Source organism: Peromyscus leucopus, chromosome 6 (assembly GCF_004664715.2).
Source record: "Peromyscus leucopus breed LL Stock chromosome 6, UCI_PerLeu_2.1, whole genome shotgun sequence".
Lineage (NCBI taxonomy): Eukaryota > Metazoa > Chordata > Mammalia > Rodentia > Cricetidae > Peromyscus > Peromyscus leucopus.
The window spans coordinates 98,088,028-98,114,194 of record NC_051068.1 but is presented as its reverse complement, the minus strand read 5'-3'; the positions used below and the strand labels follow the sequence as shown (position 1 = coordinate 98,114,194).

The 26,167-nt window shown below is 35.4% G+C and overlaps 1 protein-coding gene across 1 annotated transcript in view; it reads right to left on the bottom strand.

Moving 5' to 3' along the window:
• Positions 1-23,230, bottom strand: part of Ndst4 (N-deacetylase and N-sulfotransferase 4) — a 307,351-nt gene extending 284,121 nt beyond the window's left edge. Inside the window, exon 1 of the mRNA XM_028859117.2 lies at positions 22,603-23,230. The gene's annotated coding sequence lies outside the window, so the exon portion shown is untranslated. The remainder of the gene's footprint in view (positions 1-22,602) is intronic.
• Between the last annotated feature and the right edge of the window lie 2,937 nt (positions 23,231-26,167).

Genomic DNA, 26,167 nt, shown 5'->3' with positions numbered 1-26,167 from the left:
CCATGGTCTCCTATTCCTTGTTCTCCCTCTCTTTTCTTGATCCAGCTAGGATCTCCTGCTCTCATTCCCTCGACCCTCGCCCTTCATTGCTCCTACTCATGTCCAGGCTGTTCATGTAGATCTCATCCATTTCTCCGTGTCTTTCTTGGGGTCCTGTTTTCCAGGTAGCCTCACTGGTGATGTGAGTAGCAGTCCAGTCATCCTTGTTCCACATCTAGTATCCTCCTATGAGTGAGTACATGCCATATTTGTCTTTCTGAGTCTGGGTTACCTCACTCAGGATGATTTTTTTCTAGATCCATCCATTTGCCTGCAAACCTCATGATGTCATTGTTTTTCTCTGCTGAGTAGTATTCCATTGTGTATATGTGCCACAATTTATTTATCCATTCTTCAGTTGAAGGGCATCTAGGTTGTTTCCAGGTTTTGGCTATTACAAACAATGCTGATATGAACATAGCTGAGCAAGTGCTCTTGTGGTATGATTGAGCATTTCTTGGGTATATGCCCAAGAGTGGTATAGCTGGATCTTGTGGGAGGTTGATTCCCAATTTTCTAAGAAAGCGCCATATTGATTTCCAAAGTGGTTGTACAAGCTTGCATTCCCACCAGCAGTGGAGGAGAAAAGACTACTGGCAATGGTCGAGAGACAGCCGGGACTGACCTACTCTGGTAATGGGATGGCCAAACACCCTAATAGTTGTTCCAGAAACCCCATCCAAGAACTGAGGAATCTCGATGCAGACATCCACGGCTAGGTCCCTGGTGGGGCGCTGGGAGTCTAATTAGTAAGAAAGAGGAGGGTTTATATGATCGAGAATTGTTGAAACCAAGGTTGGATAAAGCACAGGGACAAATAACCAAACGAATGGAAACATGAACTATGAACCAAAGGCTGAGGGGCCTCCAACTGGATCAGGCCCTCTGAATAGGTGAGACAGTCAGTTGGCTTGATCTGTTTGGGAGGCATCTAGGCAGTGGTACCAGGTCCTGTGCTCATTGCATGAGTTGGCTGTTTGAAACCTGGGACTTATGCAGGGACACTTGGCTCAATCTGGTAGGAGGGGACTGGACCTGCCTGGACTGAGTCTATCAGGTTGATCCCAGTCCTCAGGGGAGAGCTTGATCTGAAGGAGGTGGGAATGGGGGGTGGGCTGGGGGGAAGGGGAGGGGGCAGGAAGGGAGAGAACAAGGGAATCTGTGGCTGTTATATAGAACTGAATAGTATTGTAAAATAAAATTTAAAAAAAAATTTAAAAAGGATAATAAATGTATTATCAACATTCAAGCCAAAAAAATTCATATGGCTGTTTTTTTTTTCTGAAAAAAATTTGTGTGTTTTTCATACTCTGAAAGCATTTTGAAAACAATTTGGAAACTCAGAATGTTAAAATAAAATGAAGATTGTTTAACAAACCCTGCTGTGCTTTCCATGACATGTGATTTGTTTTTTATGGATTGATTACACAGCAAACACATCTTCATCTTGCTGTTTTCCTTGGGATTATGACACAACTAGTTATCATCAAACAAACAGAATTTAAAATGTTTTTCTTGCATCACCAGTTTTTTGTTTCTATATCTACTATTTAACTTTCACCTCTCTAAGCCTGCTCTGATCACTAAAGGGTCCAACCATATGATTTACAGAGTGGTGATTGAGCTGGTTCAAAATCACCTAGGAAAGTGGGTGCACTCCTTCCATGAACATTTCTAAACCTCGAGGGTGGGGCCTTCAACAAATTTTCCATTTGCTTTACTGTGCCTGAGAAGTGTATAGGTCTTCTTTGCCTTTAGATCCAAACTTCTCAATCTTTCTCTTCCACACTCTTCAAAACTAGCAGTAATGTTTCACTGTGGACTGCAAGTAGCACACACTTCTGCCTTCGTTGGTAATGACATGTTGATTCTTCTTGGTCTTAGGGCTCCACACACAATCATTGCTCTGTGTGCAGAGTCCCTGGCCTGGATTTATTTCAGTTTGCAGCTTTATATAGAATATTCCAATTATCTCTAATTCACTCATCTTCAGCTCCCTATATTTCCTATTATAGTCACCTGCATCTGTAATTAAACAAGAGCCTTAACTTTTTTTCTTCACATTTGATCTTAACTATTTGAAAAGGTTTTGTTGATGTCATTACTCTTGTGAAATTCTGTTACCTGCTTCTTGGACTAAAGTTGTGAACCATGTGCAATTGTGGAATGAGGAGGCTTATTTCTCCTTTCTTTAGGCATGGTCTACTGTTAACCATTTTTAGAAATCCAGCCTGGGTAAGACCTTAGGAGCTTACAAAAGCTCATTGTTTTAGTATGTCTCCATTGTATTCTCACAGTGCAGCCTACAGTGCAGTACAATTCAATTGACACATTTCACATAGATTGTCATGAAGCTAGGGAGTGTAATTTACCCAGAGGGAAATCTTCAACTCTCTGAAGATTCGCAGATTATCCAGTATTTCACACACACACACACACACACACACACACACACACACACACACACACCTTCAGAATTAGTAACAACTTATTCACTTTCCTTTAACTTAAATTCCAATTCAAATATCATCATTTCTTATGGAGAGAACAGTGGAAAAGAAGATCAAATCTTAAGTTTGGGAAATATAAGATTCAGCCAAGTGATGGTGGCACATGCCTTTAATCCCAGCACTCAGGAGGCAGAGCCAGGTGGATCTCTGTGGGTTTAAGGCAGCCTGGTCTACAGGGCAAGATCCAGGACACGCACTAAAACTACACAGAGAAACTCTGTCTCAAAAACAAACAAACAAACAAACAAACAAACAAACGAAAATCCTTAGGAATGTTTATATTCCTGTTTCTATATATGAATCCATCTTCTTCGGAGAGACTTAGGAGTGTGGTCACCAACACATTATCTCTATCTTTTACCTTGTGTATTATTGAATTTTCTGTAAGAATGATATACTGTTTATATAAGTGGCCAACAGAACATAGGCAAACAACTTTGAAACAGGAATTAGCTTGATGAATTTGCTTTAAACAGTAAAATTGTATCCTCTACTGACTTCCAAATCCCTCAGGAACATGTAGTCTCTATATTCCATTTTGGAAAACCCTTAAATGTTTCTTTAACTAGTTTGTGAGTTTTCCTAATGAAATTGTGTGTATATTTCTATAGCCTACTCCATGGATTGTTTTTCCTCTCAGTGTCAGATATTTTCCCTTTCTTTAAGCACAATATAATACTGAATTATAAAAACAGTAAATCTGAAATAATATTTAATACAATCAGTGTTTTTTTATAGTATTTAAAATGTTTCACTACAACAATGATTAAGTCTATGTTTTAGAAAATTGGACAATAACCCACACCAAATTGTCTCAAAGTTAGTTAGTTAATAGTAGGATATTTTGGTGCCTGCATTATGATTGATGAGTGCAAATTTGTCAGATGTTATGTATGTAGAGGCATATTTAGAAATAACCTTAAGTTGTATTTATCACTAGTCCCTGCCATCTCTAACCAGGTTTTACTTTATGAACAGCAAACACACATACAGCCTTTTGTCTGTGCTGATTTCCCAGTTTTACTCAGGATCGTGATGGTAACAGGTCATTGGGAATGAAAGGGAGTAACCATGCGTCTACTCTAGATCTCCACAGGGAGACCCACAGCAATGGCCTTGTGGGACATAATAGTGCAGTCCAAGACAGTGAGATTACAGGTAGGCCGACAAGCCAGGACACCCAGTTTACTGCCTGCCCATCATAAAGGGGCTGACATGATTGCTTTTGTGACAAAAGGAAGGAAGATACAGGCTGTCATTAAGCTGCCTCTGTTTGTACTTTCATATGTCGCCTGCGATACAGAGAGGTTAGAATTGTATTAATATTGTTGGATTTTCTTTCAGAATTTAGTTTTTACTTGAAAAGTAAAAATGATATCTAAACTCTTACCTGATTTTAAGTGTAACTATTATCTTAGAAGCTATTTTGAGTCTCACTCAGTCTACCATGAATGCAATAAGATGTACATTGTCCTTCCTACTTGAATCATAAATTCTCTAGTTATGCTATTTTCTAGGGATCTTTTTCCAATGTACTTCTCAGTCTGTCCTTTGCTCTGTATACTGCAGGATTTGAGGAAAGTAAATTAACCTCTCACTAGGCAGAGCCAGGCTGCATGACGACCATAAAGCTATTCTCATCAGTGTAATGGGGTACGCTCCACAGTGTCCTCTTTAAGTTTTAATAAGTCAAGAATATTTAAAGCTATTTTTGTAATAAAATCAATGGATATATAAACATGTAGGAGGTAACATATTATAAGCACATTATCTTTACTGAAGTTGTATAATACACAGGACAATGATGGAAATAAATTATGCCATCAAAACAATAAGCAAAATATTAAAATAAAATAAATATTTTTCAGTCCAAGCAATATGTCATACAAGTGCTCTATAAAAGAAGACTAGTAAATCCTTTTGGCATTTGTTTTGGCAGTATTGGAAAACAATGGCCTGATTATTGACATGTAATATTTATGGAAGGCCAGTCCCTTTCTGAACAGAAACAGGACAGAAGTAGATTGAGGGCTGGAGGGGCGGCGGGGGGGGGGGGGGGGGGGGGGCGGAGAGGAAGGGGATAGGAGGAGAGGAGGGAGGGGAAATGCATATGGATGTAAAACAAACAACAAATTAAATAAAAAGACATTTTAAAAAAATAAGGACTTATTTCTAAACAACCTTGGGATCTCCTAAATCTCTCAACACAAGATGGCAATATTCTCTTGCTTTTACTGCAAGACTAGACCAATCACACCTGTTCTCCATATAAAGATTAAAGAGAAAGGATCCACTAACTCAATGAGTTCACAGAGTGAAGGCATCTCCAATTGAGAAGTCTATGCTGTCCTGTTGTTCGCATTAGGAGAGATCAGGGAGTCTTAACATTAAAACACCAATTGAGTCTTAATTTCATACCTAATACATTTTAGTCAATTCTATTTGAAACATTTGTAGTGATCAGCTAATTGTATATCATTTGTGTGGTTTTCTACATCTGAACTTGTATTCGTTTTTAGACACATTTCACAGTTTTCTTAATGCACAACTTTCCTGGATACATAGCTAACTTTTGTAAACTTTCCAGACCTGCATGATTTCCTTAAGAGAACAAACCTATAATCAAATTTGGGTGAAATTAATTTTCCCACACATTGATTCCAATTAAAATTTATATATAAGTCTTATTTTATTTATTAAAGATATAGCATAAAATGCATTTTCCTTGTATTGAAATCCATTTTTACATTTTAAATGTTATATGAACATGCCATGCAATAAATTAACAAAAAAAGTGATTTAAAGTTCTAGGTCTATTTAAATAATCAATACATAAAGTGTTTAAAACAATTTTATTATTCATTCATTTGTACGTGCGTGTGTGTGTGTGTGTGTGTGTGTGTGTGTGTGTGTGTACTTGTACCACATACATGCATGCACCATGCACTATTGTGTTTAAGTAAAGATCAAAGCATCTTTTGGAAGTCAGTTCTCTTCTTCCAGTCTGAGGGCTCTAAGGGGAGTTGGAAGCTTCAAACACAGTCATGTCAGGGATGGTGGCAAGTGTCTTTAAGCATTGTTTCATCTAAATGGCCTCCACTTTTAATATTTTTAAATAATGTATGAAGCCTTAAAATGATGGGATGAGGATAAAATTAATATAAAATGCATACACAAAAATATGTGTGCTATGATGTGAGTTATCATACAATTCACTTCTCAGTTATGATGCAAGAATTATATTTGAAGTAGTTTGAAATTGTGGCTACATTTATGTTCAGGGTGGTATTATGATTTATTAGTAAACAGGCTTTCACGATGCTAAACTCTGCTTCTCTGGGTAGATTATAGAGTTGCAAAATGGTGTGCCTCCATTATAATTTATTGATTATCTTAGACTTGGGAAAAATACCACTTCATCTGCAGCTGCCTTACATATGATTTGAGAGATAATGGATCATTAATGGCCATGCAATGAATAATCTTGGGTAAAATGTGCACAAATACGATAAACTCATTCTTTCTTCATGTAAGAGTTTTTCTTTAGATATAATTTTCCTTTAATATTCCAAAAAATTGTGAAGAAAAATGTAGCATTAAAGTAAGACAAGGGTAAACCAGAATAAAACTGTCCTAAGAACACTGTATTGTTTTAGGATGAAGTTCAAATTATTAATTGACATCAGGTGTGGGTGAATCAAATATGCATACTATGAATATGAGAGGGAGAGGGAGAGGAGAGAGAGAGAGAGAGAGAGAGAGAGAGAGAGAGAGAGAGAGAGAGAGAAGAGACAGAGAAGAGAGTTATTGAGATTTCAACATCAAAACTAGCAGGGGGAGGCTGGTAATCTGGCTTAGTAGTGGAGTGCTTGCCTGGCATGCATGAGGCCCTTCCTGGACTTAACCTTGGACTGAAAACATGAAAAACAACAAACAAACAAAAAACAGTAGAGTATAAATAAAATAAAGATAGGATCTGTTTAAAAGATCGTGATGACTTATATCTATAATCACAGTACTTAGGACACTAGTGAAGAAGAAGCAAAATTTTGAGACCATCCAGGTTCTCTTTATAAGTTTCAAGCTGGCATGGACTACATAGTGAGACTTTACCTCAAAAATAAAATCAGCAAAACAACAACAACACACATTTCACTAATTATTTCAACCTAACTGTGTGTGTGTGTATATATATATATATATATATATATATATATATATATATATGTGAATTCATATATGAATGATATAGATATATGAAAAAAGAAGCCTAGACAAAGTCGGATTATAGAAAGCATCAAATACATAGTTCTGTTGCTCTTATTAAATACACTAAAAGTAAATGATGTAAAATGTTTTTTTAAGAACAAATATAAGTACATATGACTGCAAGTCATATGAAAGAATATGTGGTGGCTAGAAAATTGGCTCAGCTGGTAAAGTGCTTGCCATGCAAAACTGAACAATGGAGCTTGGGTGCCTCAAACCTAAACTTGTCATCACGCAAAGCCTTGTTTACAACCCTTCAAACTTAACCTTTTCAAGTATCTTTTGAAAATCTAACCTTTTAGAAAGCACCACTTTTCATGTAGTCACTGGGATACTAAAGTAACTATGTGGATGATCCTTCTAACACTGTACTTCTGTTTGGGGTTCTATTATTACATGCTCTTCTCTTTTCTCTGCCATTGCCACTGAGTCTCATGGTCATATGCCCAATGTTTGTATTAAAATGAATAAATGTGTATCTACAGCTAGTTTGTTGTGTTAATACCACACATTGTACTACCAAGCCACAATACCCTAGGTAGTACCTCACTTCACCTATCAACCAAACCTTAGCAGCATTGAGAACTCAGAGCACCTGTGAGTTATTTGTTCTTTAATTTTTTCATCTTAACTCATGGAATCACACTCTTCACTCTGTAACTAATGTGCCCAATCACTGATTTTTTTTCCATTTCACCAGCAGTCAAAACCTTTCCGTTGTTGTTCATTCTTTTACTGAACAAGAACACTGTCCAGATTCCACATCTCAGCAAATCAGTGCTTGTGATTTTGAGGTCAGAAGAAACATCCCAGGCTTTTTACATTCATGATCCCTGGCTTTAGCTGGTTCCTTAATACTAGAATTCATGTTCATACATTTTTTTTTAATTTATGCAGCTTCTCATAGATTTTTTTTTCTTTTATGTTTCTCTATCTTCACAATTCTGACATTTCTTGCCCTTTGGCCATTCTCCTCTGCTGATTATGTGACAGAGAATGTATCAAAGACATGCATGCCCACACTGTACACACTCACTCATATTCCCATTGGATAGAGTATGCTTCTTGTTCAATGTACCTGATCAAGGTGTGCTCATTTAAGATGCTGCTAAGAGATACTGCCCCACCCTGCTGGGCTACAGTCACATTTTCCCCTTCTACTGAACTGTTCACACCAGCATACTGCTGCTTTTGACATGTATCCCTCACCTCATATTCCACCACTCCATTCCTTTTCAGAGTGCAGCAAAATCTTTTGCAGTATTATACTCACTTTCTTTTGAGCCTGCTGCCAGTAGCTTTAATGTCACTATTTTATTAAAGTTTTCCATAGAAGTGCCACCAAGAAACTCAAGGTTGAGAATTCAGTTATCAATTCCCGTTTGTTTCTGCAAATCATCAGCACTGTATACCAATCATGATCCATGACCATTTGGTATTGCAGAACAATGGAAGCAAACAAAATTCAAAGCTCACTAGACAGGTGCAGTAATTGTGATAGTGTCTACTGAAAGAACAGACCAAAGGATCAATAGAAGAAAATAGTGAGTTCCTAAACAAACTCTCTGTGGAGAACTGTTCATTGACAAGGAAACAAATGCAAATCTATGGAACAAGGAAGTCGCCTCAAGAAATGGTTCCAGAACAAATGACATGAATACGTGAAGTATTGTGTACAAAGACCAAAGACACTTCCCCCAAATGAACTCAAATGGATCACTTTAAAACATATTGTACACTTGCCTGAAGGTAAAAAGCAAACCTATAATACTCCTAGAGTACAAGATGGGAGAAAATCCGTATGCCCTCGGTTCTGACAGTGCATTTAGAGGGCAGCATCAATCTATGAAACAAGGAATTGGTAAGCTATTTTAATAAAAACTTTTGCTCCATGAAAGTCACTGTCAAGGATGAACATGAAAAGTACACATTATAAGAATGCATTTTAAAGCAGGCATAACTGATATTAAAAAAAAAAAAAAAAACTCATACAGATAATTCTTAAAATTTCACAGTAAAAAAATCCCAACTTAAAGGGAAAAAAAATGGCACTAAACAGAATGTTCATGAATGAACATGTAAAGATAATCATGACTGAGAGGTACTTCACATTCTATTCATCCCGAGTTACCTGTCATAGGAGCAATGGGATACCACAACTTACCATTTAGTGCCCAAGTCTAAAACCAAACTTCTGACCATACCAGATACTGGGAAGATGTGAAATAATGGTTAATCGCTTTAATTGCTTTTGAATGAAACATGATACGGTTACTTTGGAAGACAGTTTTAACATTTCTCACAAAACTAATAATGGTCTTAATTTGTTCACCAAAAGGGATATTTCTTGCTTCAAATCAAATGAATTAAAACTTAAATCAACAAAATCCTGCCTATGGATATTTAATAGAAGCCTTATTTATAGTTTACAAAATGTAGAAACTGCCAAGAAGCTTTTCTATAGGTAAGAGGGTCAACTTCGTCATATCTGTACAATGGGCTGCTCTTCAGCAGCAAAATGATTTGTGAATTCACACAAAAAAATATGAGGAGATCGTTAAATATCTGTTACTAAGCAAAATAAATTATATGAAAATGCTGCATGGTTTATGTACTACATATGAGAAAATTTGAGAAAGAAAAAGTATGGGAACAGAAGAAGGATTATTAGTTGCAGCGATGGAAAGGGATAAGGAGTGTACAGGGGAGGTAAGGGATGGTGAGAGCAGTGAAAGTAGTCTGTTGTACACTACCATTTTAGCATCCGTAAAACCATACAAATTCCAACACCATGATGCACTTTGAGTAGTGGTGATGAGTCACTCTTGTTTTATTATCAAGGTTGATAGTATTGGGTGAACTGTGGAGGAAACTATACCTTCTGAACAATTTTCTTAAGAATTTAAAATGGTTCTGAAAATTGTCTGTGAAGGAAAAGAACAAATTAATTAACAGCATTTACATACAAGGTTTTAGGTAGACCTTCCAAAACAACTTTGAATATTTCTAATTCACGAAACAGAATGACACTTGACACTTCTCAATTTGTTTTGTCATTTGTTTTATTTTGTGTATATGTTTGCATGCATGTATGTAAACACAAGCCCTGAGATCACAGGGCAATGTCTGGGTGTCAGGCTAGGCAGCAAACACCTTTACCCAACAATCCATCTCAACAGTCCCAGTAGGAGCCCACAGTGACACCAGTTTGTGGCTTGATTCCATCTTGACTCAAGGTCAAAGAGTTCAAGCTTGTTTTTACCCTTTAGGCTGAATCACATGATGTTTAGCCAAAGGAATGGTTACCAGATGATTTATTCTTCAAGGCTGGATAACAGGATGTTTTACCAAAGGTGTGATTACCTGAGATGTCTTGAGAATTAAGGAGGTGTTAACATTTGTTTATACCTTGAACCATGGTGTTCTTGCCAGGGGAAGTTCTTTTGTTCCCTTTGTCTTGGGTATAAAAAGGCTGCTAGAAATAAACTCAGGGCTGCTGTAGTATTGACCCAGAGCCCTCCCAAAGCTATCCTGTGCCACTGTCTTTTTCTTTTATGTCTACATCTCTATTTTTTCTGTCTATTATTTCTCAATCATCACTCCCCTATACCAAGGACTGTTTGACAGGTAGGGCAGGATCCAGCAAGTTCCGGAATAGCCTATTTGTTTTTAATTTTTTTTCTACCTCAAGCTACTCTGGAGACATCCCCACAACAACATATTTTTCAATTCTGTTTCCTCTTTTTTCCCCTCTCACTTTTTTCACATCCTTTTTCTGAGACTACTGTACTGATCTGTTAATCTCCATTCAGAGCACAATTAGACTTTTATTTTAGGAGGAAACAAAATCAGTGATTGATTTACATTGTTTGCTGGGAAGAGAGGTTGTGAATACTCTCACATAAATTATTTTTGTTTGGTCATATAATAAATAGTTGCAAGGCCAACAAGATGACTGAGTGGGCAATGGTATTTACTGACATCCTGAGAACTAGGCTTTGATGGCTGGAATTGACACAGTGGACAGAGAGACTTTACTCCCACCATTTGTCCTCTAATATCCACATGCATGTGTCTGCACACTGGCGTTGGACACACACACACACACACACACACACACAGCTATGAACACACATGTGCTTATGTACCCTGCAACAACAACATCAAAATAAAAGAGAAGTGTCATTAGTTGTTGATTGATTTTACAGAGGGAAAATATGAATCATGAATCACTCCAAGACTTGAGCCTTTCCCAGTAATGTATAGATTTTCCCTTGGATTATTCATGTCCCCTTTGTTTAATATCATAAGAAATCCATCCTGTGACACACTCAGGTACTAAAGCAACTAGAGCACCACACAATGAGGGAAATCATAAGGAAGACACAGCCATACACAGGTGGAGAAAATGTGCTGAGGATGAAGTAGTAATGTCTCTGTAAGACTAAGCAGACATGCAAAAAGAAATGAAACTTGGTTACTGGTTATGTGGGAAGAAAACTCAACGTCTATGGTAAAATTGTAAGATTCGTGGTAGGGAAAACTCACAAAGCTGAGTAACATCATGAAGAAGAGAGAGGCTAGCAAGATGACAGATGCACGCCATGGCCCTGGTAACAGCTGATATAGGTTATTGGTAGTGAAGAAATACAAAAGATGAAGCAAAGGAGAGCTGCAGACATTTCTACCCAACTTCCTGATGCTGTGTTTCATTCTGGAGATACAAAGAATCATCTACTTTGCAATTCTAAGAGAGGGCTGGTAGACTAGAAAACCAATATAGAAATCAAGGTAGAATTAAGTTGAGGAGGCAGGAGTGGTGAGCCAGCTGAGAACAGCTGGGAGAGTATAGAGAGAGATGGAAAGGGAAGCTTTCATAGAAATGCTGATTTTGATGTCTTAAGGAACAAATACTTAACAGCCAGTGAGATCACTCAGAACAGTGCCATGAGATTTCAGAGAGGAAGGAAATTCGTCAGAGCAGGATTTTTAGAAGGTTAGAAAATGTTTAATCAATTGCTCAAAAACACCATAATTAATTCTAACACTATGTATGTTTGTTAAATTTTTAAATGAACTAGTATGAACAAAAAGAATGAATAAGCAAATAATATCTAAAACCTGGAAGAACTGGGAAGTAGGTGTGATAGGGGTGCATGATATGAAATACCCAATTAATAAATAAAGATATTATGAATAAATTAATAACAAATAGAATAATTGGCTTTGCTTTGAAGAACAGAGAGAAAAGGGAGACTTGAAGCAGAAAGGAAATCCTGTCCAGGGCTAGAGATGGAATGACATGAGCAATTCCGTACTTAAATAAATAGTGTCTTCATTTGTATCACCTTTCTCTGGACACTTAAGTTCATTCAACTTATAGCCAATGGCAATGAGGTGATTGGCACCAACTGAAGCTTGCTTTGGTCTAGCTCACTATTCATTCTTTAGAAGACATTATTCCAAGGTGTATTGATTTGTATTCTTGTTAATTGTCTCTGAAGACTAGTACAGAGGTTGTGATCCATGAAATATAAAGCACTCACTTTGCTCTCGTATTTGTATTGCCAAGTCTCTAAAAGATAGAGACCAATGACGCCAGAATATAGAAACCTCAAAACTTCTAAATGAAGAGAGGAATGAAAAAGTTAATATATGATATTTAATATAGAAGTTTCATTCAAACAAATCATATGGATCTTTCTTAAAATGCAAGTTATAAAAGTAACTGAATTTATTTTAATTGCCTTTTTGTTATATGATTTCCATGTGTTTCTAATGGTGTTACAATTTTATTTACAAATTATTATAATAATATTTGAAACCTCCTACAAGCTTTATTTTAATAATTTTCTTTCTGAAGTTATATGTTACTTTATCATTATAAATGAAGCTTGCCAGCATCATAATTAACTAAAGATTGTTCTCTCTTAAAGTTAACTCCAGCTATTACTTCTCCACCACTGAATTCCAATGTAAAGTCATCTAAAGTAATCAATAGAAGATTCCCAGAGAACATGTAGATCAATCTGGGCAATATAACTAGAGTCAACTCTGCACTGCAGAGAAAGATCTCATGAGTTTTCATTTATTTTTTTCATGGTGATGTGGCCTTATCAAGAAGATGTTTATGTAACATTCAACGTTACTGAATGAGCATGTGGCCCCTGAACATAAATGCTAAATTAACACTCTTTATTTTGTGTATAAGGAAGTATAAATTCTAGTTAACGAAATAATTATGTAAAAACTTAAAGAATGAATATGGGGAGAGTACAATGCCTAGAGAAGTCACCTGAGGAAGGCTACATAATCCTGGTAATGGAAAACATTGTTGTTTCCCATTGCTGTTACACTGTATTACTTCTCTAAACAACAACAAATGTATTTTTCACTGTCTAGTAATAAGCTTATGAAGAAATTTAGTAAAATAGAAAATATTTTTTACTGATTTTTTTCTAGCATAGTAGTATCCACTGTGTCTTCCTTTGACGTATTTAATTTGCTATGTACCATCTGGGTAATTCTGTAACCAGAGAAAACATGCTTCATTTGATTACATTAGTATTTTTACTATTTTTCATACACTTGCTCTATATTTTATCTTATAACTTTTTACATACTACACAATGCAATGTCAGCTTGATCATCAATGGGAAATAACATGGAAAGTAATATGTGAAACTATCTTTTTGTTTGTTTGTTTGTTTGTTTCAAGATAGGGTTTCTCTGTGTAGTTTTGCGCCTTTCCTGGAACTCGCTTTGTAGACCAGGCTGGCCTTGAACTCACAGAGATTCCCCTGCCTCTGCCTCCTGAGTGCTGGGATTAAAGGTGTGTGCCACCACCGCTCGGTGTGAAACTATCTTTTAACCCAAAATTAATACAAGCACTAACATTCTCAACTTGGAAAGAAAAAGAAAACATAAACTAATGAGAAGGGATTTAGAGTAATTTCAATAATTCTGTTATTTAGACTACAGAATAGGAAAAGATCTTCAACAACACCACATCCTACAGAGGGCTGATCTCTTTAACCCTCTTTAATAATCAGGGAAATGCAAATGAAAACAACTAACTTGGACTTTTAGGAGCTCACAGAGTCTAAATCAAGAACCACTCTTTATGACAGTGTAGCTTGGTCTACTTTTTGAACATCTAACAATGGGAGCAGGGGCTGTCCCTAATGCTTTGGCTGGCTCTTGCGAACCTATTCCTCATACTAGATGGCCTTGCCCAGCCTTAATACACGGGGAGGAGCTTAGTCTTACTGCAACTTGATATGCCATGCTTTGTTGACACCCATGGGAGGCCTGCCCCTTTCTGAACAGAAGAGTAGATGTTCGGGGGGCGGGGGTCAAAGGGGAGGTGGGGACAGGGAAGGAGAAAAGAGGAGGGAGGAGAAACTACAGTTAGAATGTAAAATAAATTAGTTAATTAAATGTGTCAGGAAAAAATAATTTGACTATTTGTCAGAGATAACATTGTTTCATCTGTTACTATCTGACTTAAAAACTGAAATCTAGTATTGTTAGTTGTTAGTGAAGTTAATGGTGGATGCATTAAATATAATAAGCCTGCACCAAAACCATCACTTAGCAAGTTTTATTTACTTAAAAAATGGACAGTTATGAAATGTAAAATATGATGGTCATCTTCAGAATGTATTTGACAACTAGGAGTTAAAGTACTCTTATTTTAGGTTTGGAAGAATGAGATCAGTTTAAGATATACAAATAAATACATAGTAAGTTAAAAAATATAGTTATATCACTCTACTCTCAGTCCAGGTCAATAGCAGTAATATGTAATATAAACTTGTGAACTATATTGGTATGAGTAGTAAAGAGATGGTGATTAAGCAAGATATCTTAGGTTTTCATTGAGTAACTACAGAAATATGAAAAGAAAATTTAGAAAGAATCTTCTTCCCACTTAATATATTAACCTACTGGAGAGATAGAAGACAAGACTAAGAATCACTTCATTTTTTTTTATTCTCTCTTACTTCATTTTCAGAAGGTTTGTTTTCTTCATTACTTCAATTTGCATGTACATCTTCTACTCCACTATGTCAGGGCATCAAGGCAGATTATTAGAAGCTTTTTCTTAATTGCTTTGACTCTGATCTATACTCTGCTTTTTTTTTTTATTCTGTATGCTACATTGTTACTTTCCAAAGTCAAGATGAATTTATATTAAAATATTCATCAATGAAGTTTGACCCTTTTATTAAATCATCAATATTCATACTGATGCAAATATAGTAGAGAGTATGGTAAGTTATACCTTATTTTTCCAAGTGAAGAGCTTTGGGAAGAGATTGGAAACTGCCAACCTCCATCACTCAAGGATTACTTTAAAGAGGAGCAAAAACTATACTACATGTCAAAGCAAGATTACTGATGCCTGTAATTAAAACTTAATTCTATTAATTTGAAATGTTTGAAGTTTCCAAATTTGCTAGTATTTTTAAAATCTATTTTTTACATTTTACCTTCTAGCAATTCTACAAAGGAGGCATTATCCCTCCATTCATAGGGCCTGAATCTTGGCACAGAAATTTTTACTAATCTTCTGATGATTTATTCACAAGAAGTGCTAGCCAGACTTAGAACCAATATTGAGTGATCTAGAAGTTATTGTTTTGATACCTCATGCTAGATCTTGACATTTATTTTTAAAACTAATTTATGGTTTGCATGACTGTAGGTCTTAATACAGTTTACATTTCAAAATTATTCAAATAATTTATATGAACAACTAAAATTTTATAGAAAGCACAGATATTTTTATCAATGTCCTTATTTGCATATCTTAGTTACTGAACTGTCTCAAAGGACCAACAAAACACCATGTTTAAGTTTAAAAAATTCAGTCTTCATATAGACATTATTTTCATCATTTCATATTTCCAAAGATGTTAGATACTATACAAATAACACTTCCATGAAATTCTAGGCTCAGTACTAAAGTTAGGTAGATAGAGTGTTTACTGAGAAACTGTTTTATATTAAAATCATAGCATGAAAAGCAGTAAGAAAACTTAGAAGTCACCATATAACTGTTCTTTAAGGAAGAACTTGCTTTTTCTGTTTTCCAATTGGGTAGATCAATCTGTGTTGGTTGATTTGATTGAGCACAATCTCAACAATTTCTGGAATGTACCACTTTTCTTGATATTATATAGAAACACCTTCCCTCTATCTTTCGTATCTTAGGTTGAAGGTATCCCAGAATACAACACTTATACCTTCAATAAGAAATGCATCTATACTGGTCCTTTGTAGCACCTTTTCTTCAAGTATCACCATTTGACGCACTGCTTAGTACATGGCATGGCTCCCGTGTGTTCCTCACGCTTTTTATTAATCAAAACCATACTCCCTGTGTATTCTCTAAGCATTCTCACCACTAGAAAGCTCAAGTTAAATTAGAATGGAGGACTAACACAGGAATAACAATTATACCATGAGGTAATTGGCCCTGGGATATAACTAAATGGGACAGAACAGTGGTGCCTGGGTCAGTATTAAAGAAAAGACTGTACAGAGTAAAAGGCCTTAGGAACCTGAGACTGACAGACAGACCAAATGATGTCAGATCTGTGCTAAACAGGATTATTGATAATCGTTCCCTTGGTACTGACACTATGATTTCATTAACGCCTTCTAAAGCAGTGTTAGTGATATAGTAAATAGACTTATTCCAGTTTTGCCTCTTATTGGGCTTGAAATACTTTGTAATTGGTGATAGTAATATTTTTTCCATATTCAGCAATTATACTTATCCTTCTGGATCATTTTTTAACTCCACCACTCAGGTAACTGAATGATATGTTTAGAATTTTCTCTCATTCTCCTACCAATTTGTGGAAATAATATGGGAAGTCAGCTCTTCCACTGCTCATGTTTCAACAATATCATTAGCTTTTAGAATATACAAATGGAAACATGGTCTAAGGTAATTTATGTTGATATTAGTTTTTAAGTACTCAGAACTGAAAACAATAGAAGCAAAATCGAAAACTCTATTTTGTAAAATTACATGGGTAAATTTCCCATTCTCCAAGAAATAACACAATCTGTGCCTTAGCCTAAACCCCTCCATGCAAATCATCAGAACTTGGAAGGATAACCAATAAGCAGAGACAAATTCTAGTCTTCCATCTTGTATATTATAAAAAAAAATTGCTAGCACTAATCACAGTTTTTCCTATGAAGAAAAAATAATCATCCTGTTGAGTTCAGCACTCAACTTTGAAATAGATTGTCAGTGTGAAGGTTTATTAGAAGAGTATTCTATCTCTAATTTTCAATGTATACCTCTGATTCCTCACCTTTATTCATCTTTAGAGGACTCATGGCCACTTCCATTTCTCCCAGCAGAATATAATCCTCAGGAGAATGGGTATTATTTGTTCTACTATTTTAAATAGCATCTATTACATAGTAAAGAAAATAATACTTATTATCATAATCACTATGAACATGAGTGAAAAAAAATTAAAGCCTTTTTATTCTTCCGTGAAATGAGAACTATGAAAAGATAGAGGGATAGAGTATTTAAGTACTAAATTGAGTCCAACTTCAGTTAGTCAGTTTTTACATCATTTTTGTGGTTATTAAGAAAAATGCCTTTTTCTGAGGGAAGCTTCTTTTCAAACAGAGATATGAAGAACCATATACTTGAAGCGATTGAATAAATATAATTTACACATAAATTTTTGTTTTTACTTTACCTTTTAGAATATACGAACTCTTCTTTGTAATGACAAAAATTTATGAAAAGATGGTTTGAGAAGCAGATCAAATTTAAATTCTAATTCTAATTATTCACTTGCACTTTAGAGTAATGAACAGAATTAAGACTTTTATATGCATTTGTTAGGAGCATATGCATCACTGCATCTGTTTCCTCCCCTTGTATTAGTCTCTAGTGTTGCTATATTTATTTCTGAGGTTTAAATGATTTTTTAATGTAGGCGTGAAACACTATTCAGTGCATCAAGAACTCTTTAGAAAAGTCTGATGAAATATGACAAGTTTTGTGGATCAGCAGTCTACAATTGAGTTTCTGATTCAGGAATGGAGTCAAGCCAAACTATCTAAATGTATACAATAGCTCTCCCTCCCATCGTCTTCTCCCATTAGCATGGCAGTTGGTCTTTGGGCTGCATGTGAATGTTAGCATGTTTGTTACTAAATATAAAAATGATTAACAATGGCTGTTTAAACAACAATTATAATGATTATTTGCTTTTATTATTTTATTTTCAACTCTATAGTGCATTTGGTGTGGGAAAATATGTTGCGGGAGCATATGCACAGGGAACAAAGAACTGTATATGAAGTATTTGGAAAAGTAAATTGCCTGTGAACATAGCAGGAGAAGAGCTGTTAGTTACATTGAGAGCTACTTTTCTGATGCTAATTTCCCATTTTATCTTACTTTCCTCCTTATTGCTTTAACTAACTTCTCCGTGCATTTCCCACTTACTCTGTGTTCACACCAGGTCTTTATTATATGTGCTGCCATGTTAAACATGAGTGATTTACCCACCAGCTACGTAAGGAAGCACTAAACACGTCATGGCAAAAGTGAGTAGGAGGGGCGTTCAGAAAGAAGCAAAGAAGAACAAATGGGAAACAGAGAGAAAGAAAAGCAGGGGAGGACAGAATCAATGCAAATGAAGAATAAAGGGAAGAAAGACTAAGTGGAGTAAAGGTGAAAAGACAGTGTGGGCAAAGAAAGCATCTGAGGCAATGTAGACCTACATTTACTTTTTGCGTGAACATACTGAACCCGGTCTGTTGACTTTCAACCTCTACATAGTTATAGTCGAAGATTATTAAATATTTTTAATAGGGACTAGAGGTAACAGCAATAGACCTCGTGCTTAGTGTGTGTGTGTGTGTGTGTGTGTGTGTGTGTGTGTGTGTAAAAATCCCTGTGTTTGAGTCTCAACACCGCTAGAAAGAAATAAAAGCATGGAAAAGAAAAACAAAAGCCTATAAACATTGATGGGAAAAACTGGATTTCAGTACTTCTAACTTAGGAACCTGAGGTGTTTATGCTATGTGATTATGCCTGTTACTTTGTTAAATTCTGCTTTCTTTATTGCACTTCTCAATCATTTCAAACAAAGATCCTTATGAATAGTCGGGTAAGATTTTGGAACAAAAATTTCAGTTCTAAAACCTAATAATATTATTATCTATCTTGTTTTCAAAAATACCCTGAATACATCAAGGAATATTCTCAAGCATTTGGCCAGAAGTCGTTTTAACTTTGTGTGTTTTCACAAGCACTTCCTTAGCTTCAAGTAATTAATAATGATTATTCATTTACAGTTCACACAATGTCTTATATAAGTTTTTTTTTTAAAAAAAATACTTATAAAATACAATATATTTCTATTAACTCAGAAGGACACAAGAAAGTCATTGTTGATTTTGTCATCATGTAAGTCATTTGGTTATAACCTGTGTCACGACTGAACTATCTTCATACTAAGGGATACAACAGATCATAAACACACAATGGAAATAAATGTATCATGTAATATTTGTACAACTTTTTACAGGTATAAATGTAGAGGGAGTTACTCTTTTCATCTCAAAACTATTCTCATCTCAAAAAATCTATTTATTTTGAGATATCTGATACTTCAGTGAATTTGATATTAATTATCAGACTATCTGGAGTTTGGGGGGTGAAATCTATCAATTCAATATTATTGCTTAAAGAAATTTTTTTGTCTAGCCTACTATGCAGTATCAGCCCTTAGAAATTAAATAAAGGAAGCTTGGCAAACACTGTGTGTGCATAAGTTCTTCATTATCATTGACTGCTCTAAATGCTGAAGCTTGAAGAAAGCAAGTCAAAAGATGAGCGCACTTAACACTTGGTATCACGGCATCGCTAAAACTTTCCCAAGTGTTAAGGAAAGGTCGGCTGCCTGCTACATCGTGATGGCCGAAGGCAACAGCGCAGTGTCTGGCACCTGACCCATTTCTCTCGCTTTGTGAACTTAAAATAAATACCAGACAACATCTCCTTTGGCTTGTTATCCGGGGTGCATAAGGAATGAGAGTTTACCTTTTCCTGTCTAGCCACAACACCATAAATGTCTTTGGTATCTCTCCTTTTACTGGACCTTTTCTAGGCTGGTTACTTGAATAAAACCTTGAAGTTCTTTGTTTTGGCACACATCCATATACAGCACTTCTGATCTCTCTGCCATTCCAAGCTGGTACTTGGATGAGGCAGCTCATCACTCCTTTAATTCCAAGGACGTTTTGTGTTTTATGGGGTTTATCGCATATATATGGTTTCATCTGTATACATGATTTTATTCTAGCAACCTTTGATAAAGAAGAAACCTTTGCAACTTTACAGTCTTGCTTTTGTCTGACAATATATTTGTTCCTGAAATATTCTGGTTTGTACAGGTTAGACTTAAAACATAATGCATTATCAATAAATTTCAGCCCAGAAAAAAAAAATTAGCCTTCTGGGTGTATAGCTCCTCAGGCCTGGCTGACAGCCAAGACTGATATTCTAGCTTTACTTTATAAGTTTCCCCAGCTGCTTTCCAAATCTGGAGAGGCAGCATCAGCCAGAACCTTCTAGTTTGAACACAGTATGCTAAATGCTTCTCTGTTCTCCCAGAGTAGTTGCTACTAAATGAAATAGAGTATTATGGGATTTTATTCTCACAGGCTACTTTCCCACTCATAAAGAAAGTGGGAGGAGATCATAGATACATTAAACTTCTTGGCAACAACTCTTGTTTGGATTAAAAACGTTTATTTAGTAGCATTTAAAAAATACTACTTCTGGTATTGAGATTAATTAAGGATTCGAGGTATTTTTTAATATGATCATGGCATGCCTTCTTGGAGGGAGAATAAGTAGGTATCAGATGTAAGTTTTCATGCCAGATAAAATCTAAGACTTGTTTCCTCAGGTGAATATATATAGGTGTATTCCATATGAACTTCTATTTTGATTTTCACATATTAAAAGGCAAAATTATGTTCTACATACTTATATTCAGATGGATTTCTCATTGATTTGTTAAAAATAAAATGTAATAAATATTTATAAAATTTTCTTTTACCTAAGACTTATGCCTGAAATGTGTCTGTATTTTCCCATCAAGGGTGACTTTCATGCTCTAGTTTGAAAGCAGTACACATTGCAGTTTTCTCACTAGGTTTCCCCAAAATCTTTCCCTGTCCATATGCATATTATAGAAGCATTAGCCTCCTAAGGTTGCCATAGGATTCTTTACTGAAAAACAGCAGCAATCACAGTGAGTTCAAATGTCTAGTTCTGTACTGAGGGAAACATAAATGGCTTATTTTTCTCATTCAACACATGTTTTTAGGAGTACTGGTCAGAGACTTAGATCCTTCTGGCCAGGGATTGTGTATGCTTGATGTATACTTGCTTCCTGTAAGCAAACAAAACAAAGTAGGTTTTACTACCTATGTTTCTACCTATGTTTACCTGGAACAATTCTGGTAAAAAGATGAAAATAGTTATTTTTATCTGAAATAAAACCCATTAAAGCCATTTAAGGGAAAGTCATTGTCACCTGGTTTGGGAGAAACTCAAGCAATTTTAATAACTTCTGTCTTCCCCAGTTTTCTCCTATACCAAGTAATACAGGATTTAAACTATGAAGTTGACAAGAAAGTAGCCAGCTAAAGCCTGAATTATAGGAATATGTCAATATCTTGGTACATAATTAATATTAAAACAACTAAGACACTAAGTTAATGAATAGACTCTGAGAAAAGACACTATGAAGGCACGCAAAGGAGATGATGAACCGATGAAACTTTCTCAGAGCTAATTAAGGTTCAGAACAGAGTCTATCATAATAAACAACACATCACTTCTAAACACTATTACAGAAACTGAAAACTATCATTTTATAATTAGGACAAGTTAAAAGGAAGAGAGTTGCTAATATTTTTAAACTTAAATTTCTTCTGACATACATATTGGGAATGCTAACTAAAATCAACTTTAAACATCTCCTGTTTTCCAACTTGTTTTGTCCAAGGGACTTTGGAGGTGTGTGTGGGTATGACACTGAGCAGCTTGCTTATGTCCTCACAGTCTAGAATATGAATATGACATTCATTTATAACAGGAGCTAGGGGATAACATCTATTTTATTATAAACAGTGTATGACTGTGTCATACAGTGTGTGCCAGCTGTTTCTCTTAAGAATGCCATCAAGACAGACACAGAACATATAAATCTCAGGTCTCAAGGAGAAGAATTCTTATCTTGAGCAATTTGCATGCCATGTTCCCAGTAATACTTCCTAGGTAACATTTAAAACACCAGCCACAGTTACTATAAAGGTTGAGTTTGCAAAATTGGTGATTTCAGTAGGATCACGACTAATCTATTATCAAGGGAAGGGTTTTGGGTGCAAATGTCGGGGTAAGTGTTTAAAATTATTTTGCTGTTGTAGTTCCTTTTACAGAGCAGGACAGCATGTTCTATTTACAGGGCAAATATAACTTCTATAAAGCATACTGACAAGTATGTACACACATGCCAGAAAGGGAGATTGAATTTGGCTCTAAAAGTATCTCCTTCTATATAAAATTTTCACGCGCACTCGCGCGCGCGCACACACACACACACACACACACACACACACACACACAAAACTTTAGTGCGGTTAACTTGTTTATGAAGTTAAGCTACACATACCCAGTCATTGTCAATTTCAACAAATTAGGGCAGTAACTTACCTAGAGAAGCATCTCAATATATTTTTTTTCTTTTGCTAACTTGAATTTATCCGGAGTTAGGAAATGAGATATCCAGAATTCAGGTTGACTTGGCTCCAGGTTAATTAGCGGAGCTTTCAGTTTGTGCCATCTGCCTCAACAGGATTCCGGGAGCACTCTTCAGCTCCGGGGCTGGTGTCTGAACTCTTCCAGCAGTCCTTTTATTTATACACACATTGTCCTTTTCAAAACAAGCAGCCAGCTGGAATGATTCAGACCTCTGTTCAGCACACCGTTAAAATGCAGCTTCCTTCTCGGACACGAGCATTACACCAGGGAGCAGACTGGGTACAGCAAAAAGGCTATGAGAACTATTTAATCACCGGAATACCAGCTGCTCCTGTCTGCTGCTGCGACTGCTGCTGAGCCTCTTGCTTAGCTGGAGTCGGTCTTTCCCTCCCTCCCTCTTTCTCTCATATCTCCAGAACTATGAAGGCAGCTCTGCCGGGTTATGATTGGTAGAAATAGCCAATTCCTTCAGCTAATCATCCTCAAGACTTTCAAGGACCTGAAGCTGTTGTGATGTCATCCAGTCAGTGGGATGTTACACATGAACACATTCCAGCAGAAGCTAATTCAGCAACCGGCTGCCTTCCCCTCACACAACACTGATTGATTGGATGCTCCTTGTGGATTTGTATAATCTTTCATTGTACAGTTGGAATATTTCCTGCAAAATCTGAGCATAGCATTCCACTTTGCAACTATGTCACCATATCAACTGTTGTAGTGGGCTAACAAAAGTTCATGAGGGGCTCTCTGCTCTGAATATGTGCCAGCCAAAGACTCAATTCCAAACGAAACAAAATCCAGCAATGAGCAATAGAAAACTTGGGGAAATATCTGTGAGCTACCAAATCCTGGAAGTTATAATATTATAACCATGTGTTATAAGTAAGAACAGATATATGTGTATAAGTATGTACTCTTTATTTACTGAGGAGAAATATGAATTACTATGGGAAACTATATTTCTATTTCTCAAACTTTAAAATTATTTCCATGAATATAAGATGATGGTGTCATTTGCTGACTACTAACTCTTGAAAACACATAAAGAGATGTTAAAGTATGTTTGTGTTCTTTATGTAAGGACTTTGTACTTTTTGCAATAGAATGTATATACAGAGGTAAAGTGTTTGCAGGGATGGTCCTTTGCAGACTATATGGTTCTTTTTTATTAAGTATCTTCTTTAGTTCACATTATTTAATTAAATAGAACAACACACAAACATAAATGAAGATTTGTTTCAATGCAAAATAGAGCTGTAAACTCTTCTCTATGTCATAGTTTTCTGGTGTGTGCATCTTCAGTTATAAGTGGTGCATGTAGTGTTGGAGCAATTCAGTAAAAACCTATGACTACAGGTTGAGAGGTGGATGGCAATAGAAAAGCCATTAAAGCTAGTATTTATGATATAATCTGCATCCTATATAATTGGTGTTAATGTATGCATAGCATGTGTCTGCTAGTTGCAGATACTCAGATGCACAGCAAGTTGAGGAAAAACATACCTGCCAATATTGCAAAATTATTTAAAAGTTATTTATAAACAGCAAATTCAATCTAGGAAATTGTGAATTGTATGTCCATTATTTTCCAGGTAAATATGATGGACATGCATAAATAAAATAGGAAAATAAATATTAAAGAAAAGTCTCTGATTATAAAACCTTCAAAAAGGGTTCAGGAATGTCTCATCTCCTTACTTGCTATCAACATGTGGGTGTGAAAGATGCATTTGAAGGTCAAGGCAGAATTTTCATACTGATACCCATTAAATTTGAGCTGGATGATCAAACCCAGGGCCTTGCTGGTAAAGCAGCCTGCCACTCTACATCCTCTCAGTCATAGTTTTTCTTTTTTCCTTTTTCTTTTATTTAATCACGCTTATTTAGTATCTTAAGCTCTTGGTAAATTGCTTAAGTGAAAGGAATATTATTGCAGAATACTTGAGGTTATTATGCCATTGCTGTATTTCTATTTCAGAAGCCAATAAAGAAGCGATGTCATACGAATGGTTGCACTTATTGGAATTAAATGACAGCTCAGTTATTCTCACTACAAAACTATCCCATAAAAACACGGATCAGGATTTATAGCCTTGGTATGGTGATGAGGGTGAATGGTGTAGAATAATTACAAAGGAAATAAGTTGACCAGGTGATTTTTTTTCTCTAGCATTGGTCTACTTAGTGCTTTTATTTGAAGATACATACCAATTTCTCAAGTGAAATTATAAATACTATTTGAGTATTTTGACTATGGAAGTGTCATAGTGTTAAAGTCAGTTCTAAGTCACAAGATATTATTTATTGAGTATGAATTATAATAAAAATATCCAAAGATAGGAAATTAAAATTCTATTGTAGGAAAAGAAAAATACCAATTAATTGACATTATATTTTTATTAAAAATAAAGTAGATATTCAGGACAGAGTATAACACAATATTCATAAATGAATTCAAAACCACCAAAAACATTTATTTTTTTCTGGAGAAAACTGTAGAGATTCAAACATCCAGACTAAATGATGAATATAAAACAATCCCTAAAGTAATTTGTAAATGATATTTTTCATATAAATTGCCCTTGCATATTGTATTCTCCTGTGATTAAAAGGGAACTTACAACTCATGAAAATATTACCTACTGTATTTTCTAACTTGTCTTGTTCAAGAAATAAAGATAATGACTGTGTGCTTTGTGATGGGAATGTGCTAAATAAGAGAGAATACAAAAAGGAATTATTTGCTGAAGCTTTGGTTTGTTTACGTCTTTGTTTGCTTGTTTGTTTGTTTGTTTAAATCAATCAATCTGAGTTACACAATACATTGGCCTTGTACTTGAGTCAGGTATAAAATTTATTCCACTAGTTTATTATAAGATACAATATACAAAGCACTTAACTTACTGCTATAGTTGAATAACAGAAAATAGATGCTCTTAATTTTGTTTTGACATCATGTTAAAGACAATCTAATTTTCTCTTATTCACTAAGGCTAAATTTAAACTAAGATATCAGTGGATCTTTACTAACTTGAATTCAACATATTGTACCAGTCAGGATTATAATTCCACAAAATATTCTTTCCTGGTTGCTTCAGTGAGATGTGAATTCTTTGACCAGCTCAAAATCTCTTTGTTCAACTCAGTTTCCCTTAAGCATAGCATTTCAATATTCAGTGGTATTTCAACAAAACAGTAAAAATGTATATATGTCTTAAGCAATATTTAGAAATTAAAAACCTGAAAAAAGAATACATTGTTTACTATCCACTTAAAATAAATAAATACAAATAATAAAAGCCAAATATACAGTATTCTAATAATATATACTTTCTAATATGTTGACATCAATGCCTTTAGTTATTTTTCTTGTTTTGTTTTTTCTGGTGACAGGGTCTCAAGATGTGGCCCTAGCTTGTCCAGAACTTTCTGTGTAGACGAGGCTGGCCTAGTTCTGTCTCTTGAATGCTGGAAATAAAGTTATATTCTATCACTGGCTTAAAGCTTTTATTCC